At 31.8% G+C, this 11,347-nt stretch overlaps 1 protein-coding gene across 1 annotated transcript in view; it reads left to right on the top strand.

The window, feature by feature from the left end:
• The window catches only part of LOC127865811 (85/88 kDa calcium-independent phospholipase A2-like), a 266,985-nt gene that overhangs the window by 135,105 nt on the left and 120,533 nt on the right, over window positions 1-11,347 (top strand). The window lies entirely within an intron of this gene.

Below are 11,347 nucleotides of genomic sequence, written 5' to 3'. Positions count from 1 at the left end.
ATAACAGCCTTTTCTGCCTATTTAGCACATGCCTATTTAGCCTATCTAACATCCTTTTCAGCCTATTTAGCATATTTAGTACATAGGTTGAAACATACATCCTATTTAGCCTTTTCAGCCTATTTAGCTTATTTGGTACATAGGTTGAAAAATACATCATATTTAGTCTATTTAACAGCATTGTCAGCATATTTAGCCTATTTAGTACATAGGTTAAAACATACATCCTATTAAGCCTATTTAGCCAATTTAACAGTCTCCTCGTCTTTTTAGCCTATTTAGTAAATAGGTTGAAACATACATCCTATTTAGCCTATTTAACAGCATTTTCGGCCTATTTAGCCTATTTAGTACATTAGTTGAAACAAACATCCTATTTAGCCTATTTAACAGCCTTTTCGGCCTATTTAGCTTATTTAGTACATAGGTTGAAAAATACATTCTATTTAGCCTATTTAACAGCATTTTCGGCATATTTAGCCTATTTAGTACACAGGTTAAAACATACATCCTATTAAGCTCATTTTAGCCAATTTAACAGCATTTTCAGCCTATTTATGCCCTTACGCCTATTTAACAGCCTTTTCTGCCTATTTGAGTACATAGGTTGTAAAATACATCCTATTTAGCCTATTTAGTCTATTTAACAGCATTTTCAGCCTATTTAGCTGATTTAGTACAAAGGTTGAAAAAAACGTTCTATTGAGCCTATTTAACAGTCTCTTCAGCCTATTTGGTAAATAGTTTATCCTATTTAGCCTATTTAACTGCCTTTTCAGCCTATTTAGCCTATTTAGTACATAGGTTGCAATATACACCCTATTTAGCCCATTTAACAGTCTTTTCAGCCTATTTAGCCTATTTAGTACATAGGTTGAAACATACATTCTATTTAGCCTAGTAACAGCCTTTTCAGCCTATTTAGCATATTTAGTAAATTGGTTGAAACATACATTCTATTTAGCCTATTTAGCCTATTTAACAGCATTTTCAACCTATTTAGCCTATATAGTACAAAGGTTGAAACAGACACCCTATTAATCCTATTTAACAGCCTTTTTAGCCTATTTAGTTCATAGGTTGAAATATACACCCTATTTAGCCTATTTGACAGCCTTTTCAGCCTATTTAGCCTATTAAGTACATAGGTTGAAACATACATTCTATTTAGTCTATATAGCCTATTTAACAGCATTTTCAGCCTATTTAGCATGTGAAGTACATAGGTTGAAAATACATCATATTAATATATAGCCTTTTTAGCCTATTTAGTACATAGGTTGAAACAAACAACAACCTATTTAGTCTATTTAACAGCCTTTTCAGCCTATTAAGACTTATAGAGGTTGAAACATACATCCTATTTAGCCTATTTTACAGAATTTTCAACATATAAGCCTATTTAGCCTATGCAGTACATAGGTCTTAATATACATCCTATTTAGCCTTTTTAACAGCCTTTTCAGCCTATTAAGCCTTCGTACATAGGTTCAAACATACATCATATTTAGCCTATTTGGCTTATTTAACAGCTTTTTCAGCCTAATTAGCCAATTTAGAAAGTTTAAAACGAAGATTAAAAATTACATCCCATTGAGCCTATTAAACAGCCTATTTAGCCTATTTGGCAAGTTTAGTTCATATGTAGAAATATATATCCTGTTTAGCCTATTTAGCTCATAGGTTGAAACATACATCCTATTTAGCATGTTTAAAAGCCTTTTCAACCTATTAAGTACATATGTTGAACATAATATCCTATTTAGCCTATTGAACAGCCTTTTCAGCCTGTTTAGTACAAAGGTTGAAACATACATCCTATTTAGCCTATTTAACCGCCTTTTCAGCCTATAAGCCTATTTAGCCTTTTTAGTACAAAGGTTGAAACATACATCCTATTAAGCCTATTAAACAGCATTTTCAGCATATTTAGCCTATTTAGTACAAAGGTTTAAACATACATCCTAGTAAGCCTATTTAGCTTATTTAACAGCCTTTTCATCCTATTTAGAAAGTTTAGTACAAAGGTTTTAAAAATACATCCTATTGAGCCTAGCCTATTTAGCCTATTTACAAGTTTAGTACATACGTGGACATATACATCATGTTTAGCCTATTAAACATCCTATTTAGCCTATTTTGTCTATTTAATAGCCTTTTCAGCCTATTTATAAAGTTTAGTACAAAGGTTAAAAATACATCTTATTTATTATTTAACAGCTTTTTTAGCCTATTTAGCAAGTTAAGTACACACGTACACATAAACATCCTTTTTAGCCAATTAGCTAGCCTATTCAACATCCTATTTAGCCTTTTTAGTCTATTTAACAGCCTTTTCAGCCTGTTTAGCCTATCTAGAAAGTTAGTACAAACGTAAAAAAATACATTTTATTTAGCCTTTTTTAGCAATTTTAGTAAATACGTAGACACATACATCCTATTTAACAGCATATTTAGCAAGTTCAGTACATACGTAGACACATACATCCTATGTAGCCTATTTAACAGCCTATTTAGCAATTTTAGTAAATACCTAGATACATACATCCTATTTAACAGCCTTTTTAAGCAAGTAGATACGTAGACACATACATCGTATAAAGCCTATTTAGCATTTTAACAGAATATTTAGCAAGTAAAGTACATACGTAGACACATTCATCCTATTTAGCCTATTTAACAGCCTTTTCAGCCTATTTAGAAAGTTGAGTACAAAGGTTAAAAATACATCCTGTTTAGCCTCTTTAACAGTCTATTTAGCAAGTTAAGTACATACGTAGATATACATCCTTTTTAGCCTATTTATCCTATTTAACATCATATTTAAGCCCATTTAGACTATTTAACAGCCTTATCAGCCCATTTAGAAAGTTTATTACAAAGGTTAAAACATACATCCTATTTAGCCTATTTAACAGCCTATTTAGCCTATTTAGCAAATTAAGTACATAGGTAGACATAAACATCCTATTTAGCCTATTTTACAGCCTATTTAGAAAATATGAAGACACGTAAATCCTAATTAACTCATACATCCTACTTAGCATATTCAGCCTATTTAACAGCCAATTCAGAAAGCTTAGTACATATGTAGACGCATACATCCAATTTAGCCCATTTAACAGGTTATTGGGCCTATTTAGCAAGTTTAGTACACACGTAGACATATTTTTTTTAGCCTATTTAACAGCCTATTTAGCCTTTTCAGCAAGGAAAGTACATACGTAGACACATGCATCCTTTTTAGCCTATTTAACAGTCTTTTTATCATATTTAGCAGTTAGTACATAATTAGACACATAAATCCTATTTAGCCTGTTTATCAAGTTTAGAACATACATGAATGTAGACTCATACATCCTAATTAGAATATTTAGCCTATTTAACAGCCAATTTAGCAAGCTTAGTACATACGTAGACGCACACATCCAATTTAGCCCATTTAACAGGCTATTTAGCGTATTTAGCAAGTTTCATACATACGTAGACACATACATCCTATTTAATAGCGTATTTAGCTTATTTAGCATGTTTTGTACATATATAGACACATTCATCATATTTAGCATATTTTGCCTATTGAACAGCCTATTTAGCTTCTTAATCAAGTTAAGTATTATTGAGCCTATTGAGCTTATTTAACAGCCTTCTCAGGCTTATTATCCTATTTATTAAGTTAAGTAAATAGTTTCATACATACATCGCATTAAGGCTATTTATTAGCCTTTTTTTCGCCGTTTAGCCTACAAGTATTTAGCAAGTTAAGTACAATGGTAAATGCAGGCATCATTTTAAGTATATTTAATGACCTTTTCAAGCTTTTCAGACTATAGCAAGTTAAGTACAAAGGATTTCTCATACAGCATGAGTAGCCTATATATTAATCGTTAATGAGCATATTTAGTAAGTTCAGTAAATAGATTCAAACATACATCGCATATGGCTTATTGTATATCCATTTCAGCCTATTTACCCCGCGTAGTACATAGATTGAAACGTACAACCTATTTAGCCTATTAAACAGTCTTTCAGCCTATTTATCATGTTTAGTATATAGGTTAAAAAAATACATCCTAGTTAGCCTATTTAAATGCTTATTTATCAATCTTTTCTGCTTATTTAGAAAGTTAAGTACATAAAATTATGTTGAAAAATACATCATTAAAAGTCTATTTAGCCTATTTTAAAGCCTTTTCAGCCCATTTAGCAAGTGTAGTACACAAGTGCAAACATACAACTTCTTAAGCCTATTTACACAGCTTTTGAACCTATTTAGCAAGTTTAAAGTATGGTTATTACATACTGGGCACGTGTTTTTCCCAGTGTACACCAGTCCCCCACACACAACATCCACGCCACAAACAGATGGAGACTAGATCAAAATTAAATGTCATCTTTGTAAAAAATTAAATATCTTCAATTAAAACTTAAGTACATAGGAATTGACACTGTAACTACATTTGTCAAAACATTTGCAGTCTAGTAAGTTTATTATTTAGGAGTACATGGACACAATATTTGTACTTACACTATGCGACTACAGGTGGGGAAAGTCTTTGAACACGCGCATGTGAATGAAACGAAGTCAATACAAAAAGTTAAGTTTTGTAGTAACATTTGTGCTTTTTTAATGTATTATTGATTGTTATTCACGTAAAATAATATGGTAGTTGCAGCTAGAATATCAGCAGAAGTTATAGCAATAAATGCGATCATGGTGATAGTGTAATATTATAGTTGATTGTGGTGTTCTTGGTGTTCATGCTGTTAAAAGAGGTTTTTATTTAAATGTTTGTTATTGCTTTTCGTGTGTTTGGGTTTATAATACAATTGTTGATGTTGATGTATTTAAAAACAACATCAAAAACATTTGATGACAATAATTAAAATATGTACGGGAAGGATACACAAACAACAAATTCCATATGCTTGACAATTGAGTACACCTTTTAATTGAACTTCATTTAATTTAGATACTAATTATTAGTCATCATTATACATTTTTACTTTCACAACATCACATATATATATTTAACAAAATAGCACATATGTATTACGCGACATCAAAGATCAATTTAAACGTAAAAACTGACTAGATTTGTATGGCTTTCCAATAATTATCTACCTGAGTAATATATGCACTTATTTGTTAAGTACCAAACATTATTTTTGAGCAAAAGGAAACACAAAAAACTAATTCCATATGCTTGACAATTGTATACACCTTTTAATTGAACTTAATTTAACTTAGATACTAATTAATAGTCATCATTATACATTTCACGTTCACAACATTACATATATATATTTAACAAAACAGCGTATATGTATTACACAACATCAAAGATTTATTTAAACGTAAAACTGAGATTTGTACGGCTTTTCAATAATTATCTATCTGAGTAATGCTCTTATTTGTTAAGTACCAAACATTATTTTTGAGCAGAAATTATTTTAAGAATTCATTCAAAAAGTAAACAAGAGCTGTGTTTGTGAAACACAATGCCCCCTACTGCGCCCGTTTGAAGCCACATATATGACCCCTGACCTTGAAGAATAACCTCGATCTTTCACCACTCAAAATGCCAAATATCAAGTTGCTATCTTCAATACTACAAAAGTTATGACCAAGGTTAAAGTTTTGGGACAGACACACACATACAAAAACAGACAGACAGACAGGCCAAAAACCAACATACCCCCGATCATTCGATCCGGGTGCATACAAATGATCCCTGTTGCCAACAATGTTTTTCAATGAATACCAAATAATAAAGGTCTCACAACAGAAGGTTGCATCACATGTCACTAGATGTTGGGGCATGCATAGTCTTTCAATCCGTATTTGTTGTCGGTCTTGTTTTTTTTTATATTAATGTCACACTTGATTTAATTTTAAATACTAGATTAATGAAAACTATTATACACATACCTGGTTGTAATGTTAATAAATGTATATCAGAACAAACAGCACTCAGAATAATTATAAGTTGATAAAAACAACACAATATTAATAATCCCAATGTTGAGCAAAAATTGCACATGCATTAAGATATAACAATAAACATAAAACAAGTGTTGTACAAAGGCAAAATTCGTTAACAACACTCTCGCTTTGATAGTATAATGTACACTTTCTCTCATTCAACTTCACTATCAACTGCAAAGACAATTTTTTAAATTTAATAAATAACAAACAAGACTATTGCCGGCAATATTTGTCCCCTACCAGCTCCACCATTGTCAGATTTTATATATATATATATATATATATATATATATATATATATATATATATATATATATATATATTTGTTGCCGTAGCAACCAAATTTTTTGATTTAGGAACAAAATGAAATGTCCATATTGCCATCTATCCATGTTTCAAGTTTCATGAACAAGTATGAAGAACAAGTCATTGCAGGATCCAGAAAACTGTGACCGACAGACAGACAGACGCATAGAGCGCAAACCATAATTTCCCTCGAGTGAAACCGGTAGGGGACAATAATTCTATGATACTGTAAATACAAACTCCAAATGGTCTTTTTGTTGTCTGTAAAGTGATGCATTATGTTTTTGTAATAAATGATAACCAGAGATTTAATTGAAAAGTTACTAGACTTTGTCAGATATAATATGTTTTGCAAGATGCGTGAAGAACTGATATTTTGCAAGTTAATGAATATTTTTTTATAAAACAAGTCACATTAAATCATAACATTTACAGATAAAATGCAGCACGTGTTTTTTTTTTTAATAACAATACCATAATTATATGCTACTGTTAGCGCCTTATTAAAGACTTCCTATTTAAAACAAAAAAGTATAAAGGCAAAAACTATGAAATTATATACAACACAGAAATTAATATAAACCATTCAAAATATAGTTTATTAACCCCTTGTTTCAAACTATCTATCCAAAACCAAAAAATAGACGGCCTTTAGGCTTACATTTTAAAAAAGTCATATATTTGTACTACTGTAAACGCCTTACTAAAAATACTTCCTTTTGGAACAAAAGAAAGTATTAAGGCAAACACTACACAATTATATACAAAAACAAAAGTAAAAGAAACCATGCAAAATATAGATTATAAGGGCCTTGTTCCAAACTATCTATCCGCAATAAAACAATAGACAGTCATTAGGCTTAACCTTTTACAATAAAATATCTATATACTCTCTCTCCTGTTAACGCCTTATTAAAGACTTCCTTTTTGGAAAAAAATAAGTACATCACATACATATTAAACAAATAAAACATCTATATTAAAGCAAAGCTGACTAGACATTTATTACATTGAACCAATAATCTGTGCTAATAATATATGAACTTATTTGAAAAATAAAAATAAAATCTGCTGGTATTTCTTAAGCTTCTCCCGTCAGTAATCACAATGGTGTAAGTGTGTACCCAATTATTATAATATATGCCTCCAAATAAGATTGGAACATTACATGCAATCAGAGGAGAGCATACTCCTACCATGCTCTGTCTTTTACATCTTGGTTTAAGCCAGCCAATAGAAATGAAATAGAACTAACATATTTACATAGAAAATTACGTAGATTTATCCAACAAAATTAGTAACAATCATGCACATATATTTAAAAAGAAACAAGAAGAACAATACTGTCAAAACACTCATCATCAATCATGTTAAATAAGGTAATATATGTTAAAATCCTTTATACATTATCATATTAAAGTGACGACAATCCCAACAGTTGGACCTTGACTCATTGACTTTGATGGAAGCCATGAGATACTTTCACACAACACACTCATGGGTGAGCTTTTGTGTAAAGCTATACAAACATCTTAAAATGTTACATTTCTACCCAAGTTAATTTTAACACAGACAGAATGACTAGACATGGTAAGTCCTATATAACTCCCCCATCCACCAACTTAAAGGAGGCTAGTCTGTCAGATTATGAGTAACGCCAGATAAAAACAAGAGGGCTGAAAGGCCCAAAGTCGCTCATCTGAGATAAAAGGAAATAACCTTTTATGTGAAGCCCAAGAAAAGCAAGATATTATAAAAACAAATGTTTTAAACAAGTTTCATGAAGAACGGACAACAAATGGCCCCCTGGATATAAGGCCTGTTTATTTTTTTTGGTACAAAATTGACAAAGTTTCATGAAGATCCGACAATGAATGTGGCTTCTACAATGCTGACAAGGCAAATATTCATGACACACAAGGGAAGACAGACAATTGAAAAAATAAAAATTTTATGCTCATAAGATTGTCACCATATTTGAAGATGATATTATTCAAACTAATAGAGTAAACAAAATGAAGATATGATAACAACATTTGTACAGAGCAAGTGTCATTCAGATTTAACTAACAATGTGACTAAACGTTTTCACAATGTTTCACAATAAGCAACTGAAGACATAAAAAACTACCACCCCCCTGAGAGCCTTGTTTTTTAACAAACATGAACTATTTTCAGACTCACCTTGCAATTATATTTCCAATTAAAAAATCAATAAATCCATTTTAAAACAAAAATCTTTGATAATCACACAAACAAATTCAGACCTCATCAATAAACTGTGTGCCTCAAAAATTATATCTTCTCTTATCTATGGTGCCACACATCAAAGGAATAGCACAACAAGGTATAAAGTTTCTGATCTTACTAAAACATCAATGTTCACTGAGATATGGATATTGATTTGTGCTAAGGCTGCTGAAAAGGGAAAGTTGGAGTAATTTAGAGTGCACTCCTGATTGGATTTCAAACAATTATAGCTATTAACAGTTTTTTCTCCCTTAAGTAATTTTCTGCGAAATAAATATTACTACATTAAACTTCGAGAATATTTAACTTGAGTGTAAACAAGGTTTTACTAAAGCCATATAAGGAAAAAATGCCCGACCCCCTGGTGGCCATGCTTTTCAACCAACCAAAACCATTTTCATCCAATATATAATCATGATGAACCTTCTGATAAAGGTTTATGAAGATCGAACAATAAATGTGGCCTCTAGAGTGTTTACAAGGTTTAACAAACGCCATATATAGCTATATAAGGAAAAATGCTCCGCCTCCTGGTGGCAATGTTTCTTAAGCAACCGGAACCATTTTCCAACAGGTCCAAGATATCATAGGGACAAATCTTTTGACCAAGTTTCATAATGATTAATGGACAATAAATGTTCCCTCTAGAGTGTTAGCAAGGTATTATAATAGCAATATAAGGAAAAAAGCCCCGCCCCCCCCCCCTTGGCGGCCATGTTTTTCAACCAACCGGCACTGTTTTCAAACTCATCAAAGAAATAGAGAATAACAGGTTACTGTGGTCGTTTTGTAACATATCAGGCGAGGCTTAGAATAAAATAACGGCGAGGCTTGCCGAGCCGTTATTTTATTCGTGCCGAGCCTGATATATCACAAAACGATCAGGCAGTAACCTGTTTTTTGTTTATCATACCACTGACCCCACTCACCCCGTTTTTCAAGAAATAATGAAAAATAATCGCTACGCCCTGGAGCCGCCGCATTCGTTTATCGCGTATGAATCTTTTTAAAAATAGCATTGTTCCTCAACACGAAAAGTAGCGCCATTTAATGTAATTTAATAACGCTTTTCTGTCTCTTTCTTCTTTAATTCTGCAACAAAACTTTAAGTAACAATACTTTATTACACAAAATGAAAGCATATGTTATACATTTTAAAGGAAAAACTTGTTAACCGTTGCAACATGTTAAGGCCAGTGAAGTCGCTCGTCTTCGCAGTGTGTCAACACGTGTAAAGAATTGAAGTATGTTTTTATTAGAATTTGGAATATATACTGCGCGTTTGGTTTACTGTGGTAGTTGTGCGTAGATATTGAGGTTCGGTACGTTAAGTAAAGCTCCAAAAAACATGCCATTTATTGGATTTTGGCCAGGAAACTGTGCTTGTGAAACTGCCGGGTGGGTGGGGAGAGAAAATGTTCATTTCGGAAGTGTTGACAGAAGTGCATTAAAAAGATTGAGTTGCAGTAAAACATGTTGCCAAAAGGTTTGAACATCTTTTTTGTGTTTGTTCGGAAATTTCACTGTAATGGATTATCGATTGTACGTTTTTGTGTCCTGTTATTTGCATGATTTCGGTGGGTGCGATATTGGATTCCCTTAGTTTTTGAACAAGGTGTTTTTTAGCAGAATGATTACTTATGTTGTTGTTTTTTTCAAAACCGGCCTCGATTGCCATTGTTTTCAACATTTTGGAAAAAAAAATCACCAAGTTTCTGCCGTGATTAAACAGTGATTAAATTTACCTTTTCATTGTTGTTATTTTTAGATTGTTCTGCTTTGCTTTCAGGCAGTCACCTGTAAGGGAAAATTCTGGACCACTGCTCCGGAAGATAGAGTATCGGTACTTTGCTCTTTGAAGTTTCCGCTCAAAGCTTCCCACGATGCTACGCAATGTGACAGGCTCGTATTCATCACCATCAGATATTTATCTAGATGGTCGACTGATAAATTGTGGATTGCCTTCGTTTCGCCTTTCTTGGCAAGATATTTTTGAAATCGACTTATATCTGCTAGTGTTTTCCGGATGGTGTTTTTGTTGGGCTTCAATTAATTTTTTACATCTTAGATTGTTATTTCTATGGCGTCTGATATGTTTTCACTGTTCTCAGTTTTTGATTTTGTTTCAGTAAGGGATTCTAAATGACTTTTATTTGAATTGACATTTGCATTCATGCTTTCATCAAATGGTTCATTAAACACTCAGATTTATTCCAAACTGATTGGCAAAGCCTTCCTAAGATCGACATAACAACTTCCTCCATTAAACCGTCCCAAACAATGTCATCTTACCTCAATCCACAAAGTCTGACATGGTAATGTTTATTTATTGTATTAAATATGTTTTTTATGTTTAAGTCCTTATTTTCGAAAGAAATTAGCTTTATCTAGCCTTATGAAACACAATTCCTGTGTCAAAATTGGCAAACTGTAGAAGACGACAAATGTAACCTTAATTATCATTTATGATTCGAAATTATTTCATTATTTAATGCATATTACATTGGGTTTTATTGTGAAGTGTGTTACTATTTTATTTTTTACTATTTTTACTGGTTTTTTATTGTTTGTTTTTATTTGTTTGGTCTGTTTATATTACGTTCTGAACTTTTGACATAACCTTTGACCTTTGATGTTTGCATATGAAGGCGTGTCAAAAAAAGTAGTCCGTTTGTTACATGACGTCATCAGCATGTACTTATTTATTATTAATATCTGGAAAATATATTTTTTTTTGTTTTTGTTTCTGTTTGTGGATTAAATGTTATACCTCTTGGTATCAAATTGTTTGTTTTGATAAAT

This window comes from Dreissena polymorpha, chromosome 2 (genome assembly GCF_020536995.1).
Source record: "Dreissena polymorpha isolate Duluth1 chromosome 2, UMN_Dpol_1.0, whole genome shotgun sequence".
NCBI classification, from domain to species: Eukaryota; Metazoa; Mollusca; class Bivalvia; order Myida; family Dreissenidae; genus Dreissena; species Dreissena polymorpha.
Note: the sequence above shows the minus strand (reverse complement) of the source record. Positions and strands in the feature narration are given on the sequence as shown.